This window comes from Pteropus alecto, unplaced genomic scaffold (assembly GCF_000325575.1).
Source record: "Pteropus alecto unplaced genomic scaffold, ASM32557v1 scaffold109, whole genome shotgun sequence".
Taxonomy (NCBI): Eukaryota; Metazoa; Chordata; class Mammalia; order Chiroptera; family Pteropodidae; genus Pteropus; species Pteropus alecto.
This window is the reverse complement of record NW_006494608.1, coordinates 2,007,683-2,029,512: the sequence shown is the minus strand read 5'-3', so window position 1 is coordinate 2,029,512 and position 21,830 is coordinate 2,007,683. Positions and strand designations below refer to the sequence as shown.

Below are 21,830 nucleotides of genomic sequence, written 5' to 3'. Positions count from 1 at the left end.
GTCAGTGCAAATTACCAGCAACACAAAGGTAAGGCCCTCACCACAGTTAAAACTAACAAAAAATTTCCAGAACTCATGAAGTGATGGCTAAGCTAAGACTTGAAAAACAAAAATCGGCAGACCACGTTCACCTGGGGGTGATGGTGAGCGATAAAGCTATAAAAAGTAAAAAACAACAACAACAAAAAAAACCAGAAACAGAACTTTACATACCAGGAATTAAGATTTTATCCTCAGAGCAATGGAGAACCACCAATTTTTAAGTGAGAAATTATGACTCAGAAGGCAGAGAGAACATCTGGAAGGTTACAGGACAATGATGACTTGGGTTTGGACTAAGGAGGAAATGTGGATGAATTCAAGAGCTATTAAGGAAAAAGTCAACCAAATATGGGAACAGATTAGATGTGAGGGGTGAAGGAAAGGGAAAATTCAAGCCAAATTACCCAACTATCTGGCTTGAGTGGATATGAGTAAGGAAAAGAGGAACAAGCAGCTTTTCTTTTAGGGAGTGTGGGTGGTGAGAAGAGTTAATGAAAGGAAATGATGGAAACCAGTATTGATCTTTTAACAGATCAAAATATTTTAAAAGCATCTAAGTACAGTATAGCTTAAGGATAAGCAGTTTTCTTAATCTTGGCCCCAATGGTTTTGCCACCACATTATGACTTAACTTGAGCAATGCTGAAAAATAAGTAAAGGGTGGAACTTGAAAGGTGAAAGATAAACTACTATTTACAGCTATTTTAACATGTGTCTTAACTCTTAAATGTGCTTTTAAAATAGATTTTGTTGTTTAGGAAAACATTTAATAATTATTTATTGTAAAGAATATACATTTTGCTTCTGTATTCCTATGCTAACCCTGGAAGGATAAATAACAGTAATCTTTTGAATTTTATTTTTTAAATTATTTTTATTATTTATTATTATTATTTATGCCTACAGCACCTGGTCTTCCTAGGTGGTCTCTCATCCAAGTACTAACCAGGCCCGACCCTGCTTAGCTTCCAAGATCAGACATCGGGCTTGATCAGGGTGGCATGGATGTAGATCATGGAGCGTGGCTCCACTGGAGCGCGAACCCAGGACCTTCTGTGTGTAAAGCAGACGTGCTAACCGCTACACTATGGAACCACGTCCTTGAATTTTAAACTATGTGACTATAAAACCTATCTGGAAATTAAATAAATAAAAGGTTATTACTGAATTAGGCTACAAAATTGGATGAAGAAATATTCAAAACCTGATGCTTCATCAAGTTAATAAAAAAGTATAATTCATATCTGCTTTAGGTTTTACTGTGTAAGACCTATAAACTAAGTGTATATAAATAGTTTCTCTAATTGATATCTTTATGAATTTGATATTGTCTATGAAAGTTTTGCTAATTTAATATAACTGGAAAAAAACTGAATTAACCATGCATGAATGATCTAGCTTAAAAATTATTCAACTAAGAGTTATATTAACACACATATTAGAATGCTGACAAAAAGTTTAACAGAAGTCACTAGCAAACCAAATATTTTTTAAAAATCTAAGTATATATGAAGATGCTTTTTTTTTTTTTTTAGTTTTACTTTTATTAGCATTTATGTGATGCTAAATTTACTGCTGGGCCATAATATTTTGTTTCTTCAGTTTCTTCTGGGATCTTTTTCTTCTGTGCAACCTCCTTTTCTGGTTTAGGAACAATCTGCTCTTTTTCAGTAAGGATCATCTCAATGCGGCAAGGAGAGCTCATGTAAGGGTTAATCCGTCCATGAGCTCTGTAAATTCTGTGCTGCATCTTGGGAACTTTGTTCACCTGGATGTCTAAATCCCATTTTTTAATGTGTGTATCACTACTAAGTTAGCTCTCTCTTTGTATAGTGGCTTTTCTAATCTTTTAGTTTGCTTTTGGATTTCCTTTGTTTCTTTTTCCTATGCCTATTTTCTGAGTCAACATATATTTATTGTGAGTCAAATAGTGTGCTGGGCATTGGGACAGGGTGGTGGGTGGGTACATGGATGAGCAAGTCAAAACTGCTGACTTCAAGGATCTTAAGATCAAGTACAGAGATGTGGGGGGAATTATTAAGTTGTAACAGACAAGCTTGCCTTTTGCATAACTTTTCATTTAAGTTATACTTTATTTTCTATGTCGTTTTGTCGATTTCATAGCTGCAATTTTTAATGGCTATTTGATATATCATCCTATAGATGAAGAGCAGCTTACTTACCAAATCCTGTAATAAGACATTAGAGCTAGAATTATTAGAGTTTAGAGTTTAGAATTATTAGACATTAGAGTTTAGAATTATTCACTATTATAATGAATGGCCTTCTATTTCTACATTTAAAATGCTTTCCATGAAGCAGAATGTAAGAAAAGAAAATGAATGAGTGGTTTAAAGTTTATTAAGCACATGGTCCAACTGCTTTTCAAAAGTGCAATTGTTCACAACATTCATACTAACAATATTTTTTAAAAATCTGATTTTTGATATGATTACATAAAAAGGGTGAACATTTTTTCCATGTATTTACTTTGTGAACTGTTAATTCAAAACCTTTACTAATCTGGCAATAGTATCCTGTATTACATTTTGTATAATTTCATGTCACCATTGGCTAGGCTTTCTTTCTTCCTGCTTTCCCAGTCCACTGTAGCAGGTTTCCTCCATTGCTGGGTATACTTGTTTCCCATACCAGATCGGGAGAGGTAACAGACTTTGTGTTCATTGGCATTTTAATGGACATGCTTCCCTTCAGGGCTCAAGGGCAAGGAACAGGTTGATAGGGTGGATCTTTCTTCAAATACCAAAACAAAGACATATACCCTGGGTCACTAACTCTTTCATTAGAACTCCCAGTCCTCTTTAGGCTGAGAGTTTAAAAACAATTTTTTTGAAAGTAGATTTCCAAAATCAGCATGGGAATCAATGTTGCAATCTTTGTATGGGTTGGGTGTATGGGTAGAATATCCAGTTAGCTCTTAATACACCCTCTTTTAAATAAAATTATGTCCTATTATCTCTTCTGCTCTGTTCTTATTGACTTGAGCTTAAAGCCTCTCCAGGATTCCACTTGCGGCCTTCCCGTGTGGGTGTGCTGGGCAGAGGCTTCCTCCACCCTGATTCATCTATCAATGCCATTTATTTTGTTTTCTGGAGCCTGGAAAGTCTCTGCTTTGCTGACAGTCACTGTTTCCAGTCTCAGTGCTGTTATGAATTCACAAAATTCTGTCTGTAAAATCTTTTTCCTCTGTCATTTCACCGGGAGTTGGGGATACAAAGGAGTTAGATATATGAATTTAGATTACTGACCTTCACTGTAAATGAGTTAAAATCCTAAACTGACTTGATTTGGAATCCCCAAAATTTCAAATTTAGAAACCGTGAAAATCTCAATTAAAGAAATCTAATTAAAATAAGCCTGAGTTTTAAAGAATATATTTATTTAGTACCAGTTTTAAGAATAAATCAGTTTCCTGATGTGAGTGACCAAAGAATCATAAATTTAAAATAAGATAAGATTAGGCAGCATCTGGCATAAAAAGGGAGTGGGAGTCAGGTACAAGTTGGAGAGGAGAGAAAGGAGAGCCAGTAGTCATTCTACAAAGAAGGGCTGAGACAATTTTTAAAAAATGTTTCCTTTACATTATTGAGATATGTTAGCTACAACTGAAAATTTGTAAGGGGACATATTGATCAGTCACAGCCCTGCAAATTAAGTACTGAACTATTTTTACAAATCAAGAATTTAAAGCTAAAGGTCAACTCTACAGCAACAAAAAAATTCTCTTTGTGCCAACTATCCTTTACTATAGCTCTTTTTTACAGACCACCTGCTGAGTGGAATTTTGTGGAATTGTGGCTCAATAGCCAATTCTTTTTAAGAAATAACATGGAGCCCTTCAAAAAAACAGAAAGAAAGAATATATACACTTTGAAATTCTGACTTGATCTATCCAGTCAGGTTAACCTCTTGTTATGTACTATAAATAAAAAGCTTACTGTAAGCAAATGTACAGAAAACATTACTTTTTAAATTAAAAACTTCCTCTGACAATATAAGAAATACATGACCTAAACTTATGTTTAATGGCAACTTAAATATTATCGAATAATTCTTCAATGCAAATTTGTTTACCAGGTAATTTCAAGGGCTATCTTGAATGCTGCTGAGAACTCTTAATCTTATCATTAACGTTGATCACTATCCTTACCCCTATTCTTCCTTATATACTTGCATGCACGCATGGGACTTGAGCCCCTTCTTCCCTCGACAATTTTTCATGATTATACAAGTAAGAGGTGCTCCTCTATATAATGTAGAGAGTAAAGAGAAGAGGGGGAAAAGTCACCTGTATGGTTCTATCACCTAGTGTTAATATTTTTGAATTTTGATCTTCTATAAGACTATTTTACACAAAGTATTCAACCAATCATATGGTTGAAGAAGCTGGGAGAAAAATTCTAAGGAAAGCAGATAAAAAGAAAAATAAGATTTATCCTGGAGAAAGGAGAATAACACAAGAAAATATTTTCATTTAATTTCTTGAGTGTTTGCTCCATGTCATACTACTTGATTATCTTACGAGACTCCCAAGACTTTATATAACTATTATCTACATTTTACAGATGAGAAAACTGAGCCATATAACCTTTTTAAAAATGCCCAAATCACGTGGTTGGTATAGAATAAGGATTTTAAAAAATCCAGATCCTAAGCATTTACCATCTAAACTTTATGACCACTATGAAAGAAACTGATAAGAATGATCTTTCTACTAAGCTTGGGGCCCAATTTTAGAGGCAATTTCTTTTAAACATGAAAAGGTTATTTTTATGGGTAGCACAGAAAAGCTACCCAATCATTTTATTTGAGTAATAAAAGCCAATGATACCAAAACAGCAATAATCATATCCCTCCCAAAAGCCATATTACAATTTCATTAATGAACACACAAGTTCCACAAAATACAAACACCTGAATTTTACTTCTTTGAAAAAAAAAGATCCATTATAGTTGTGTTTTATCCCAGAAATGATAGCTTAAGAATGCTATAATATAATAACAGGAATAGGCCCAATGAGAAAAGCCATGTAAATGACATAAAAAGATATTAGATACAATTCAATATTCTTTCCTGATAAAATTTTTTTCTGAGTTAAACAAAAGTACATATGCCTCATTTTTAAGGAATGCAAATTAGATTAAACAGCTAGGAAAAAATAGAATGTAAATTTAGAGTGAACATGATAGTGGGAGGTAGATAAAAAGCTCATTCTCTTTTCTGGATTTTAATATTCTTACCTACAGCTGCCAATGAATTAAGAAAAAAAATTATGCTCATAATTTTGGGCTTATTTAGAGCCCACTTACCCAGAGATTTCAAATCTCGCTAAGAACACAACACACAAATTACCAGTGAAGGGAGACAGCTACTGTTCAAAGAAATTCCCTTCATTTTCTTTTGGCTATATTAAAATTATAAATCATGTAGATAAGCTGCACTGTAAGTCAACTGAGTCAAGGTAAATTAATATTAATTAAACTGTGGCTTGCTTACTACTCTTAATTCTCTTTTTCATGCAAAGGCAAAAGTGTATTTGAAAAGCACAAAATCCTAAGTTTAAGTTTCATGAGAGATAAACTAGAAGAAAATGACTTGGAAATTCTCTGAAAATCATAAAAACATCTTGTAGCACTCTAGATTTTTCTTCCCAAGACTGAGTACTGATTCACTGGGCAAGGATGGGTACAGTGTATGTATATACTTCATAAAATGCTGCCTAGATAATTCTAATTTGCATCTGGCTTAAGAACTATCTCTCTGTATATCTATAAAGTTGAATCATATGAAATTGACAACATGAGATCTGTTTTTCACACATAAAAACAGTAATTTTGTATGGTTCATCTAATAGAAAGTGGCCAAGTTTAAAAACGACTAACATTTACTGAATGTACTACTTTGTACCAGGTACTAAGCTCTTCATATCTGTTGTTGAAGTTTGACAACACTAGGCAAAAGGTAAGTAAAAATAAATCTGGACTTTGTATGGGGAGGTAAGGGAGACAGAGAAGAAATTGATAAAGTGGAGGAGCTGAGTCAGGGATGATGCCACTGGGCAAAATATTGTTATGTTTGGGATAAAGACCACTGGGGTTACAGACAGACTGATGAAGGCAGGAGAAGAGACCGGAGAACATTAATTTAAAACAAGACTCACATTTAGTAATTTTCTATGGGGTCAAGGAAAGGACAACTCTCCTCAATCATTTCCAATATGTCTAACAGCAAGAATATGGACTAGAATTAGAATGCACATCCTATTACTCTGGGGGCGGGGGGTGGAGGGTGGTGGTGAAGTGGGAGAGAGTGAGCAAGAAGAGTGCTCTCTCTTTAAGGGACTTACTGGATATAGTCATGGCTCATGAGGAATGATCAGGAATCACAGGCTGAGCAGCAAGCTGATGCACAAGTAAACCTCCAATCTTTTCGATCACTAAAAGCCAATCATACATTTAAAGTTAAAACATTAAACACATGTGCCTAAATTCAAACTAGTGGTCAGAAGCAAAGTTGTAGCATCTCATTTGAGGCTTCTAAGCTTCGACTAATATAGAGAGGACAATCTGATGATGAAACAGATAATATTTGGAAAGTCCAGGCCCCACAGAAAGTGAGATATTCTTGGGGACCTCATACAATAGCCTTAAGTATACTAGTCTATTTCTTCCAATTTTACATGTGATATGATTTCAAGTTACTTTCATTTTTACCTAGAAATTTCACTGCAAAGTATTTTTTAAGTTAAGTAAATATAAAGCACCTAAAGAACTATAGAAGGTAGTCTTAAAATAATCCAATTCTCTCATTTTTCATGTGAGGAAATAGGGATTGAGGAAAGTCACAAGAAATTCCACAGTAAGTTGAGGTAGAGTTAAAACTGGAACTGACTCAGGCAGATTCTATGTACCTGTGGCCAGTGTAGTTAGATCAGATGTGAAATCCCTGTGTATTTGCAAATAAATGACTTTTGATGCCAATATAATATCCCTTACTCTCAATTCTTTCACTCTACCTCTAAATTTAGAGTTCAGGTCAAGGGATGGGCTGAGTATGTTTGTTTTACTTAGTAACTGGTACCCATTTATAGGCTTTCACATTAACCAATCCATCATACTGGAAGACTGAGTTTAACCAACAGAGTCTGAGTTTAACCTCCTGAGGGACTGGCCTCAATGTGATCTAGTAGTGTCATGTTATGCCAAGTATTCAAAAACACGGTCTTGGTTACACAGTGACAGGTGCTGTATGAAGACAAAGAGACTTGTTACAATAGACTCTAACAACAAAGGATTCTGGTTGCTAGATAATTGGCTGTTTCTCATAAATCACATTTCTTCCTTTCTGGGTTCTTGCTGTCATCAAGAATCAGTAGTGATCTCAAAGAGAATCACAACTAATCCTTAATTAGTAAACCCTGACTGTAAAGATTCGAAGAGAAGAAAAATAAAATATTAAAGCTCTTACATGCTATTTTACAAGATTTTATACTGAGAAACAACACGTATGAATAGATGAGGCTTGTTTAAGTCCAATCGTCTAAATTCTTAGGCCTAAATATAGCTGTCATTCTCATAAATCCAAGAAATAATCAGAAGCAAGAAAATTCTGGTAGTTCTTAACTTTGAATTGCTAATAATATTTCAGTTGATAGGATGTAAATATATACCAAGCATGGGAACCACTGAAGATACCAGAATGAAGATTTTAACCCTGCCACTTCAAAACACTATATACTAACTAAAATAGTGAAGGAATGCATATGAAACCCCTTATTATGAATATTGCCTGTCATTCATGTAAGTATCACAATAAAAAGTAAAATTATTTTCACATGGCTTACTTAAAATTCTTCAACGACTCCACATTGCTCTTAGGTTAAAATCTAAATTCCTTAATACTGTCTCTCTATATTATTTGCTCCTGCTCATTTCCTTTTTCATTCTTCTCCCCTTAAACCTTATACTTTGATCTGACACTTTTTCAATTTCTACTAATAAAATATTTGTGGACAGTATAGGTAAGTATGGCTAGAATGATAATAAGTAAAGTGCATTTATATGTAGTTGAACAATGGTACCAAGAAAGGTTAACAGAGAATAGTATGGGTAAAATTCTGAGACATTCCCCCAGGAAGAATAGGAACCCCAGTTAAGAATTGCTGATTGAGGAGATGGTCAGGGAAAGGAGAGCCAGCAAAAGAGAGAGACTGCCCCCGCATCTGATAATGCTACGTTGTATTATCTGGAGTTACAATGCATTATGTATTACGGATAAATTGAACACTGGTCTTAGATGCTAAGTGTGCTTTTACGAGACTCGTTTTCAAAAATAGCCCCTGAAAAAAATAAAATAGAATTGTCAAAGAGAATTTTGCTAAGTTGAGCTGATACTTCATGCAATTTTCTTAAATACAACCATGTCAATGTTATATAACATTTGACTAGACAGAAATTCAATCTTCTGATAAGTCATTTACTAAAATCACTATAGCAGGTGGGAAATCTCTGCCAAACATTTTTTTACTTCTTACTTTATATATGTATTATGAGGCTTAGGAGTTTGAGGGATATTAGATGTGCTACGTTCTTATATCCAACACAACAGGTTTATGTAAGATATGTTTATAGTGACTCGACTATATCTGCAAATTCACTGAGGACATGAATATTCTAGGCCCCTTTGGAACCAATGACGTTTACGAACCCTCAACACAGAAATGCCGCCATGGTCCTAGCTGGGAACTAATATAAATGTTACAAAGCTTCTACTTAGTTACTGCTTTGGCTGAACTTGTATGCGAATTATTAGCAAGAACTGATATTTGTTTTTTTTAAAAAGGCTGTCATAATCATGGTTGTGCATAGAGAATTAATGGCAAGAATATTTCTTGTAATAGTATTCATAATAATAATAGTAATAATAATAATAAATGAAGGATTAAATTATGCATATCATACAATGGATTATAAAACAATTATTAAAAAAATTAGTGAGTACTAAATGACATTGAAAAATGTTCATGAAATATGTGAAAACAGTTTACAAATAGATTTCTGTATAAACTCTTAAAGAGAAATGCATTAGTTCAAACAAGAAAAACATTATATAGCAAAATAAAATTTAAGTAAGAGTAATCTAAACAGGAATGTGAAAAATGTTTAATTTCTAGAGTTTTTTGTTTATTCCAGTCTTTTCTGTATTCCAGTTTTATACCATGAATATAATCACTTTTGTAATCAGAAAAAAAAGCTTAGTAAACAAGAAAAAATATTTAAAATGTGCAGTTGGGCTTTAATGTAATCAAACTGTCACAAATAGCTGTTATGGGCCAATTATGAAAACAATGGTTACATGGCAAAGCTGGACGTACACAAGGTCACTCTCAATTTTGTAGACATTCAAGTGGGTCTGTGGTAGCTAGACTTCAAGATGGCTCCCAATGATCCCTACACTTCTGAAATCACCCCTATATTGTACCAGCCTTGATCTGTGTGACAAATGTAATACAGCAGAATTGAAGGCATGTCACTTCTGAGATTAGGTTATAAAAGACTGTGGCTTCTGTCCTAGGCACTCTGTCTCTTTATAGGGGAAACCATGTTGTGAGCAGTCCTATGAGAGAAACCTATGTGGCAAGGAATTGAAGCCTCCTGCCCCGTGAGTGAGATAGGAAGCTGACCCTCTAGACCTAGCCAAGTCTCAGATAATGGCAATTCTAGCCTTATGAGAGACTGAGTCAGAACCATACAGGTAAGCTGTTTCCAATTCCCCAGAAACTAACATAATAACTGTTTGTTTTAAGCTAAGATTGAGGCAATTTGTAACATAGTAATAGCTAACTACTCAGTTAGCTTCTAGCTTTGGAAAAAGTACCTAGGCCAAAACTCATTTTGTTTTAAATTCAAGATTCTGATTTCCTATCTTGTCTGACCCAAACCACAAATGATATTTGAATACCTTTTCAAAATGTTCAGTTCCCTAGAGCTGCCTTCTAGTTCTTCCCCTCTCCTACTCATATTTCATCCCATCTTCTCTTTTGGTTACCATAAATCTAAGGTTGGCAAACTCCTAAAAAGAGCCAGACAGTAAATATTTTAGGCTTCTCTGTAGCAAATACTCAACTCTGCCTCTTTAGTTTGAAAACGGCCATAAACAATATCTAAATGAATGGGTGTGGCTGTGTTCCAATAAAGTTTTATTTCAAAAACAGGTAGTAGGCTGAATTTGGATCTAGAACTGTGATTTGCCAATCCCTGCTATGAACGAAACTGATCAAGATCCTAGTAAGACCAATGCTTCCACTCCTTCAATAGATCCATCCCCTCTAGGAAAATCAACAGATATTGCTCTGGAAATTCCCCCATGTGCCACCATGCATCAATTTCTCCTTCTCTATTAGATGCAAACTTGTTATTTCTATCTTAAAAAAACAAAAACAAAAACTCTCAAACATGGTTCCATTCCTGGAACTCACTACATCTAATTTTGTTCCTCTCCTCCTCTTCCAAATCTAGTCTTATCTGGCTTTTGTTAAGGTCCTCAATGATCTTCATATCACTAAATCCAATCATAAATTCTCAGGGTTCATTATACTTTACTTAGCAGCAGTTAACCAAGACCATCACTCCCTCTTAAAATACTTTCTTTGATTTTCAGGATACCACAACCACTTGGTTTTTCCTCAAATCTCCATGGTTGCTCCTTTTCTATTTCTCTCTCATTCTAAATGCTTGGGTCTCTCAGGGGTTGGCTTGGACTCTTTTTTCTATCTATATTCATTCTCATCATGGGTTGCTCAGTATACTTCTTTATGGGATGACAGTAAAATTTATACTTTCAGATTTCATCTCTCCCTTGAACACCAGACCTATATTCAACTGTATACTCATCATCTTCAACTGGCTACCTAACAAATGTTCCAAACTTAACTGTTCAAACTCCAAACTGTCCAAAACTCAACTCCTAATTTCACCTACCTCAATGTGCCTCTCTCTCAGCTTTCTCCTTATCAGTAAATGGCCACCCCATTCTTCGTGTTACTCAGGCCAAAACCCTGGATCACTCTTAACTCTTCTTTCACAGGCAAAATCTGATCTGCTGGCAAATTTGCGAGCTCTACCATCAAAATATATTAACTCTTGAGAAGACGTCCCATGTTACCAGGAATAGAAGCCTTAAAATGTTCTATAAATCCCAAATTATCTTGCCATTCCTTTTACTAGAAGATTAACACAAGGCTTACTGCCTCACATCCTTTAGGACTCCTCCCTGTAGAATGTGACATTCACGAGGGCAGAAATTTTTCTTTGTTTAGTACCTGACTCATAGTAAATCCTTAAGAAATATCTGTTGAATGAATGAGTTAACTGTAAAAAGAGACAAAAAATAATTTCTAAGTTGCTGGGAAACTTATTGGCAAAACAAATTGTGTATATCTTTTTTCTCATTTCCCATTTTCATAGTGTTTTTTAAACATAATCAAAGCCCCTGATAACTTATAGTAAAAAGACTAGAATGTGAGTCAATGGACCTAGATTCTGCCACAAAAAGACTAGCTTTTCTAACTTACTGACCTCTAATGATCATGGTTTTCAGAGCTGTAAAATAAGAATTGAACCAGGAAACTTGGACACCTTTAAAACCTACAAACTTCAAACTTTGCATATGACTTCAGAGGCTTATGCGATGACAGATGCTCCTCAAACCACAGGATCTGACCACAGCCTCTATAAAGGTGTGTTGATAGGGAAGTACAAGTCTGACTTCCTGGAAAAAATGTCATGCTATATAGGAGAAGTGTCAAATCAGCTGATCAGCCTGTGACACAGAAGTGAAACAAACACTTATTTAAGGGCTTAAAATGTCCAAGACTTTGTTAGGTATTGAAAAGTTATCTTCTAGTCTTCAACAAAAACACTGGAAGGTAGGTAGGAAATTCCATTCTTTGTTTAGGTTTTTTGTTAATAGAGCATGCAAATGAGCACCCCAAAGTTATATAACATGTCCAAGATCACACAGTTAATAAATGGCTCAGTTAGAATTCAAATACAGGTCTAGGAAACTCCAAACCTACACCATTTCCAATGTACCATATGCCAGAAGTTTTAGTTATAAGGAAACAACAGATGGGATAGCCAAAGATACCAAAGGAACCTTTTGATCAGATAGACAACTAGCTGGACTTTACCTCTACTATGTTTACAAAAATCATCTTCATAGCTGAGTCACAGGTCATTATGAAGGATACTTCAGGAATTCATAGAATAAGCCCCATAATGGCAGAGGCTGTGTAGATTTCCTACTAGAAAGAAACTGCTCATAAGCTGTTAAGTTCTTAATATAAATAATAGATATTTCTGATTATTTTTAAAGGAAAGGAAGCTAAAATTTGTGGATGAATGCCTATTGTGTTCTAAAACTTCACAGTATTTATCAAAATGATGCTATTAGGCAGGCAGGTATCAAAAGAAAAAAACAAGATTCATAAGACTGCACAAGGGATGATGTATCTTTGATATTAATAATCAGCTGAGTGGAGATGTGAATACAGCCCATCTTGTTTCCAACTGCTACTGCTTATATCTTGAATATTCACATACAACTCAAACTCAAAATGACTACAACGACCTGTTATTTCTCCTATGTTCCCCATTTCAATGAATGGCTTGCATCACCATCCACTCAGGCTCAGGTACTTACACCAGAAACTTCAGTTATTCTTGATGTCTCCTCTTTAACTTTTCATGTACAATTAATCGTTTATGTATTAATACATCCCACCTCCTTAGTACTTCAAATCCAGCTGTTTTTTTCGACCCCCCTGACTCAATTTGGGACATCATCATATCAGCCTGGATTATTCCATGAGTCATTATCCTAGTGTCATAGCTTGACCACTTCTAATACAGTCTCTAAAAAAGTGATCTCGAGAGCAGGCTTATATGCACCCCAGGATGAATATAAAATGAGGCACTAGATAATGGGAAATATTAGAGCTTGTATGTGCACATTTCTAATCTTCAAAAGCAAATTACTTCTTTTATAAAAACAATGCATGACATGAAAAAATTATGCAAACATATCACTGATGGAGCTATTTGAATGAAGAAAAGAAGGATTCTAGGGTAAGCAGACAGAGGTAACATATTTGAAATTTATTTTCTGCATAATTTACAGCTACCATAACAACAGTGAACTGGAAATGCACAAAATATTATGATATAATTAATATGGTTCAATTTATAAAAACGAGACCTTTAAAATATGAAAAAGAGGGATCATACTCCCATTCATTTTGTGACTCCAAGATAATCTTGATATGAAATCTGAAAATGACAAAGAAAATTATAGACCAATCTCTCATGAACAGAGATGTAAACCCATTAAAGTATCAGCAGACCAAACCTAATGATATATTAAAAAGTCAATACACTGTGATCTAACTGGATTTACTCAAGAATGCAAGGTTGGGCTTCTGGTCAAGATAGCAGAGTTGGTAAATGCTGTGCTTGCCTCCTCTCACAACCACATTAAAATTACAGCTAAACTACAGAACAACCATCATTGGGAGTTGCCTGAAATCTAGCGGAACAGAAGTCCTACAACTGGGAACGCACAGAAGAGGCTTACTGGAGACTGGAACAGAGTTTCACTACAACCAATCACTTATACTCTGGCTGATGCGAGAACTGCATCAATCACTTTGGCCTTTCATTATAGCCTCTTTCTGAGCTGCAAATCACAACGGCCCATCCAGAAGCATTCACTGAATATTCATCACACACTACCAGTTAAACACATAACTTTTCAGGATTCAGGAAATAAACAGGTAAGAATTCTAAGCCACCTGTTTGTACCTTAACTTCACATGGTCAAGCCAAGTGTCTGAAATTTTGGACCAAATTAAAGTCTGTTTGTTAAATGTAAAAGATATAATTAAAGAGAGAAGTAATCTGTTTTACACAAATACATTGTAATTAGGTTCTGTTTTCTAACTTTTTAGTTGATTATATGGACCACCTACAAAAGGAAGAAAGTGAAATTTTTCCAATTAATAAATGACATTTTAGTTCTAAAAAAAAGAATGCAAGGTTGGTTTATACAATGTAATTCACAAAAGGGGAGAAATCATCTCAACAAATGCAAAAACTGTATCTGATAAAATTCAATATTCACTCATGAGAAAATCCTTAGCAAACTAGAAATGGAAGGAAAGCTCTTTGAACTGATAAATAATATTTACAAAAACTTTACAAGTGAAACAGTAAATGTTACCCTATGAGGTAAGGGATAAGACAAGAATGTTTACTCTCATCACTTCCAGTCAATAATGTCCTGGAGATTCTAATCAGTGCAGTAAGGCAAGAACGAGAAATAAAAGGCAAAAGACTGGATAGAAAAAAGTAAAACTGAGATTATTCATAGGCAATATTCCAAAAGAATAAGTTATCAATATTAACTGAACTTAGCAAAATTGCTAGAAATAAGGTCCTAACTTATAACATTATATTTCAATATATACTGGTTGTGAAAACCAGCAGAGGCTGGGGCTGAGTGAGCTGGAGGCTGCAGGAAGCGGAGACCTTCCTCTTAAAGGGCCCACACCTGGCCTTACTTGCTGACAGACGTGCTCGCTCTGAGCTCCAGTGATGCAGCAACTGCTCAAGGGGCGCCAGGGACATATGGGGTGGTGCTGAACTGTCAGGCTCTAGGGCAAGGACTGGAGCAGCAGCTGGCTCCTGGATAGAGGTACAGGCAGAAGCCATCGTTCCTTTGTTGAGCCCTCACCCCTCCTAGCCTGCAGATGCAGCTGCTACTATACCTGAGCCACCATTAACCTGGATAACAAGGGTCGCCCCACCCAGGGGATTCCCTGGGACTCTGCTTCCACCAACTTGTGGACCCATCAAAGCCACTTCCAGTGATTTATTCCACACAAACCACTGCTTTGGCTTCTGCTGTGAACTTTCGTAAAATTTCTCAAAGGCTCATTAAACTCAAAGAAGCAGTATCTGGCCTCGGCGTGCCCTGTACCTCTTGCTGAGCAGCCCCAAGCCCCGCACCAGTGGCAGCTGGCCTCGGTTTCTGACTCAAGGCATTTATAAGCCCAGCATGGGTGGCAGTCACCTGTGAACTGCTTGGTGACCCTTACCAGGTGGCCCTGGAGGTACCCAGCTACGGCTGAACTTGGCCTGCAGTTGGACCCCTCCCAGGTCTGGGCCAAGGGCCCCCACAACACACCTACTACATAGAACCACTCTACTAAGACTGGGAGTCTTAGCAGTCCTACCTAATACACAGAAACAGACACAGAGAGGCAGTCAAAATGGGGAGACAAAGAAGCATATCGTACATGAAAGAACAACAAAGCTCCAGAAAAAGAATTCACCAAAATGGAGACAAGCAACATACTAGATGCAGAGTTCAAAGCGCTGGTTTTAAGGATGCTCAAGGAACTTAGGGGAAGAATAGATGAACTCAGTAGGAACTTTAAATGAAGAATACAATATCTGAGATGAAGAGTACATTAGAGCAGAGGTCCCCAACCCCTGGGCTGTGGACCGGTACTGGTATGTGGCCTGTTAGGAAGTAAGCAGTGGGCAGGCATGAGAAGTTTCATCTGTATTTGCAGCTGCTTCCCAGCGCTATCATTACCACATCAGCTCCACTTCGGCTCATCAGTCATTAGATTCTCATAGGAATACCGGTCCCTGGTGCCAAAAAGGTTGGGGACCACTGCATTAAAGGGAATCAAGTGAGTGGATGAAATGCAAGATCGAATCAGCGACATCAAGGATGGGGTAGCAGAAAACACCCCATCAGAACAGCAACAAGAAAAAAGATTCCAAAAAAATGAAGATAGTTTAAGAAGCCTCTGGGACAATGTCAAGCGTAACAACATTTGCATCATAGAGGTACCAGAAAGAGAAGAGAGAGTAAAGAATTGAAAACCTATATGAAGAAATAATGACAGAAAACTTCCCTAACCTGGTGAGGGAAACAGACATACAAGCCCAAGAAGTTCGGAGAGTCCCAAAAAGATGCACCCAAAGAAACCCACACCAAGATACATCATTAAAATGCCAAAGGTTAAATTCAAAGAGAGAACCTTCAAAGCAGCAGGAGAAAAACAGTTAGTTACATATAAGGGAGCTCCCATAAGGCTCAGCCAATTTCTCAACAAAAAATTTACAGGCCAGAAGGGTTTGGCAAAAAAATATTCAAAGTGATGAAAACCCAGGACCTAAAACCAAGATTACTTTACCCAGCAAAGTGATCATTTAGAATTGAAGGACAGACAGCTTCCCAAACAAGAAAAAGCTAAAGGACATCATCACCACAGAGCCAGTATTATAGGAAATGCTGGAGAGACTTCTTTAAGAAGAAAAAAAAATATGTATCGAACATCTAAACAAAGAATGGCTATAACTACATATCTATCAACAAGTACTTCAAATGAAAAATAATTAAATGTGCCAGTCAAAAGATAGGGTGGCTGAATGGATAAGAAAACAAGACCCTTACATATGTTGCCTACAAGAGACTCACTTCAGATTGAAAGACAGACATGGAGTAAAAGTAAAGGGATGGAAAAAAATATTTCATGATGGATAAGTCAGAGAGGAAGACAATGTCATATGATTGAACGTATATGTGGAATCTAAAGAGCAAAATAAACAAATGAGAAAAAACAAACTCATAGATACAGAGAACATTTTGAGGGTCACCTGAGGGAAGAGGGTTGTGGAGGGTTGGTGAAAAGGAAGAAGGGATTAAGTTGGTGAAAAGGGGTAGTTACAAAATAGTCATGGAAACAGAAAGTATAAATAAAGAATATAGCCAATAATATTTTAATAACTACGTATGGTGTCAGAGGGGCACTAGATTTATTGGGGTGATCACTGTGAGTTATGTAGATGTCTAATCACTATGCTGTACACCTGAAACCAACTATAACTGAAAAATAAAAAATTTTTAATTTAAAAGAAATTGCTATCAATAGAGTAAAAAGGAAACTCATAAAATGGAAAATATCTATAAATAATATATCTGATAAGGCATTAATATCCAGAATATATAGAGAAGTCCTAAGACTAAACAACAACAAAACAAACTGGTTTAAAAATGGGCAAAGAAAAAAAAAGGAAAAAAAAAATGGGCAAAGAACTTGAATAGACATTTCCCCCAAAGAAGATAATGAATGGCCAACAAGCACATGAAAAGATGTTCAACATTACTAATCAGGAAAATGTAAATCAAAACTTTGAGATACTACCTCACATCCATTAGGATGTCCACTATCAAAAACCAAAACCACAGAAAAGTGTTGGGGAGGATATGCAGAGATTTGAACCCTTGTGCACTGCTTGTGGGGATGTAAAATGGTATAGCCACTGTGGGAAACAGTTAAGTAATTCCTCAAGAAATTAAAAATAGAATTACCATATGATTCATCAATTTCACTTCTAGATATATACCTAAAAGAATTAAAAGCAAGGTCTTGAAGAGATATTTGTACACCCATATTCCTAGCAGTATTATTCACAGTAGCTAAAGTATGGGAACAACCAAAGTATTGGTGGATAGTTGAAAGGATAAGCAAAATGCTGTATATACATTCAATGGAATATTACTCAGCCTTAAAAAGCAAGGAAATTATGCAATGTGCTACAACATGGATGAACCTTGAGGTTATTATGCTATCTGAAATAAGCCAGCCACAAAAAAAAAAAAAAAATACTGTATGATTCCACTTGTTTGAGGTACTTGAGAGTAGTCAAAATCAAAAAAGACAAAGTATAATGGTGGTTACTAGGAAATTACCAGAGGAGACTGGGGAATTACTGTTTAATGAATACAATACAGAGTTTCAGTTTTACAAGATTAAAGAGTTAAGGGAATGAATGGTGATGGCTGCACAATAATATGAATGTTTTTAATACTACTAAAACGTACACTTAATGATGGTTGCGGTGGTAAAAGGTATGTGTATTTTACCACAAGAAAGGTAGAAACAAATGAAATTACATAGAATTTGAAAATGGAAAATTTTAAATTTAATAAAATATGTACATGAATGTATTATTTATTTACTGCTGCATATAAATTACCCTATAACTTAGTAGCTTAAAATAACATTTATTAATTAGCTTAAGCATCTTAGCTAGGTTCTAATTCTAGGACTTTCATGAGTCAAGATGTTGACAGACTGCAGTCATCTGAAGGTTTAAAGAGAGTTGCAGGATATGCTTTCAAGATGGCTCACTGCAGTTATCTGAAGGCTTAAAGAGAGTTGGAGGATATTCTTTCAAGATGGCTATTGTGTCAAGAAGCTTCAGTTCTTCACCGCCTGAGTCTCTCCACTGGGCTGCATGAATGTCCTCATAACATGATAGCTGGCTTCCTCCAGATGAGTAATCCAAGAGAACAAGTCAGAAGCTGCAATGTCTTTTATGACCTAGTCTTAGAAGTCACACAATATCATTTTGGTCAGCCCTATTCAACGTATGAGAGAACCATACACAAGGTTGCGAATAGCAAGAGGCAAAGATCTTTGGCGGACATTTTGGAGGATGTGACTTTACAAAGAAAACAATAAAACACTGCTGAGAAAATTTAAAGATGACCTACATAATGCTTTAGGTCGTGTTTATGGATTAAACACATTATCGTAATTATGTTAATCTTCCCCAAATTTATCTATAGATTTTGTTGCAATCACAACAAAAATGCCAGCAGGGTTTTCTGTGGAAATTGATAAGATAATTTTAAAATGTGTACAGGAAATACTGATGCCAAGAATGTCCAAGGCAATTTTGAAGAACAGCATCAAAGTATGCAAGGGCTGGTAAACTAGGCTGCCTGTTTTATTTTTCTGTAAGAAGTTTATCTTATTTAGTTTTAATGATACATATTTTCTAAAATGTTGATACAATCTCAAATTTACAGAAAAGTTGCAAGTACAATGTCAAAGTTTTTTCTCTGAGCCATTTGAGAATAAGTTACTAATAAGATGCTCTATCTCACCTGAACACCTTTGTGTTTATTTCCAACAGACAATCTACCACACACCATAATAGAGCCATCACACCATGGGAAATAAACATTACCACATTTCTACATTAGAATCCTCAGACCCTATCCAAGATTTCTGTACGAGGTCAGAATCATGTGTTAAATTTAGTTGTCACACCTCTTTGGTCTCTCCTTCAATCTGGAATAATTCCTCATACTTTCTTTGACTTTCAAGAACTTGACAATTTTGAAAGATTATTGGCCAATTATTTTATAGACTGTCCCTTAATTGGGTTTTGTCTGAAGATTAGATTCAGATTATGTATATGGCAGAAACAATACAAAAGTTATGCTGTTTGTTCCATTCTGCATTTCTGTTTCATAGACTATCTTTTAAGAGCAGTTTTAGGTTCACAGCAAAACGCTCTTTTTGTAAATAAAGGTTTACTGGGACATAGCCACTTCCACTTATTTATGTATTGTTTATGGCTGCTTTCTATTTACAACAGCTGAGGTGAGTACAAAGTTGTTATAGAGACCATGTGGCTTGCAAGGCCTACAACGTTTAATATTAGGCCCTTAAAGAAAGCATTTGCTGACTTCTACTCTATTGCATACCAAGACTTACTATAAAACTACAGTAATTCAGACAGTGTGGTATTAGTGAATGGATAAACCAGGAGTTGGCAAGCTTTTACTGTTCTAAATGTGAGTGTGCAAAATGTGCCCACTTTAAAAGATAACCTTGCTTGAACATCAATTGTAAATTTCTAACCTTTTTAAATCTAGTGTCATTGGATTTTGAAAACATTTATTAAAAACATGCACGCAAAAAACTCATTTTAATGAATTTGCAATAAATGACTGAAATTTGGGAAAATGGAATTAGAAAGACAAATTTCATTAAAAAATCTGTCTTTAATAGTCGGATAAAATTGAAAATTGAGTATTATTAAGGAAATACAACCAACAACATAATTCTCCAATTTTGATCTATATACCTTTATAATGCATCTATTTCAACTATGACATCCATTAAAGCAAATATAAAACAGACTGAACCTAAAATCAGGCCTTTGAATCACCATAGCACAAAGTGTTAATCTCCACTAGAATGAAGACTCTATAAGAGCAGGAAGTTTTGTATATCTTATGGTCTACTATATACTTAGCACCTGGAAAAGGGCCTAGATAACTATTTTTATTTTTAAAAATGTCTAGCCTTACTGAGGTATAACTGATAAACAGAAATTGTATATATTTAAGGTATACAATGTGATGATTTAACACACTATTTGTTGCATGAATGAACCAAGACACTCAAAAATTATAATAAAGGATGTTCAACTACACTGATCACTACAGTGTCTTAGTGCCAACAAAATATTTTCATACTATTAAAAATAAAAATTTAAATGCCTTATATAACCTCTTGTTATTTTCTAATTTATATTTTATGGTTTATAATGTACACTGTGTAACTGCACAGTAGTACATGTGCATGATTTAAAAGTAAATACACACATGGGAGTTTCTAGAATTCTGTACTGATGGGGCACATGATCAAAGAGATTACTCCTCTGCAGCAAAGGTATCCAAAGCATAAATAGTTCATGACTAGGAAATTTGACAAAATACATTTAGAAACTTATAGAAGAACTTGACAGAGTAACTTTAAGTCTGTTCGATCTAATTTTTAAAATGGCCTTGTTTTCTGGTTTTTTAAAATTTCATTTTTCTAGTAATTCATTTTTATTGTATTTTACAAAAGTATCAGTCTGCTAAGTATTGACAATTTAAATTACAGTCCTTCACCAGATATAATTTCGGTAGCACTGCTGTAGACAACAGTTAAATGGCAAACGTGATCAGAATGATTCCTAAAATTTTTTGATGGTTCCCCAAGGCCTGAAATAAGGGACTTTTATGATCTGCCTACAACCCTCCCAACCCTCTTTTCACTTTCTCCTTCTCATCCCTCAGGAAAACATCACACTCACTCTATATTCACTGTATTAATTTTATTCCCTGGTCCTGAATACCTAACATCTAACTCAACCTGAACCGTCTCCTTCAGTAAACTCCTGCTTATCCTTCTTGTGGTCACTTCTGGAAGGCTCTTCCTGTTCTTTAAGCCTCAGTTAGGTGCGTGTTGCTCATATGGGTCTAGCACAGTGTCTGGCACACAATAGGTGCTTATTTATTCAACAAATATTTTATTAAACAAGACCTATACTTATCTCATCACACAATACTATCTCCCTCAAAATGTTCTATACTTCTATTCAAAACTTTATACTCTATTAACAATAAATGGATGTCTATCAGCTTCGAATATTAAAGTAAACATAACAAGCTATAATTTCTAAAGGTTAAAAAAAAACAATCTCAATTACTATTATTCTTCCTTTTCTCATTTCATTTATGAGACCATTATTGCCAAATGTCCCAGTTTGGGAATGAAGAAAACACATATTAGTCAAAACTCTGATCTCAAAACTACTCTCATATGACTGTTTTAAAAGGGAATGTTTCTTTCTGAACCCTTCTGTTTCACCTCCACACTGTGACACAGATTTAAAACAGGTTTACTAATATTTTTAAAAAAAGCTATAGAAAGGAAATGTGCTCCTGTTTATTCTTGGCCCAAATATTTTAAGGGCTCAGAGGAGCGCTGTCCCGCACGCGTGGAGGGAGGCAGTGCTCGCCTGCCGCTGGTCCTGTGCTTCATGCCGCTGCCGGGACCGCG

General features: G+C 35.4%; 1 protein-coding gene and 1 pseudogene across 2 annotated transcripts in view; both read right to left on the bottom strand.

Moving 5' to 3' along the window:
- RALA (RAS like proto-oncogene A) overlaps positions 1-21,830 on the bottom strand; it is a 68,168-nt gene that overhangs the window by 23,552 nt on the left and 22,786 nt on the right. Inside the window, exon 1 of one of the 2 annotated variants that reach the window (XM_015599541.2) lies at positions 6,411-6,500. The exons of the other annotated variant lie outside the window; for it this stretch is intronic. The gene's annotated coding sequence lies outside the window, so the exon portion shown is untranslated. Of the gene's footprint in view, positions 1-6,410; positions 6,501-21,830 lie in introns of those variants that run through there. 2 annotated transcript variants of the gene reach the window in all.
- Positions 940-1,055, bottom strand: LOC112473582 (annotated as a pseudogene).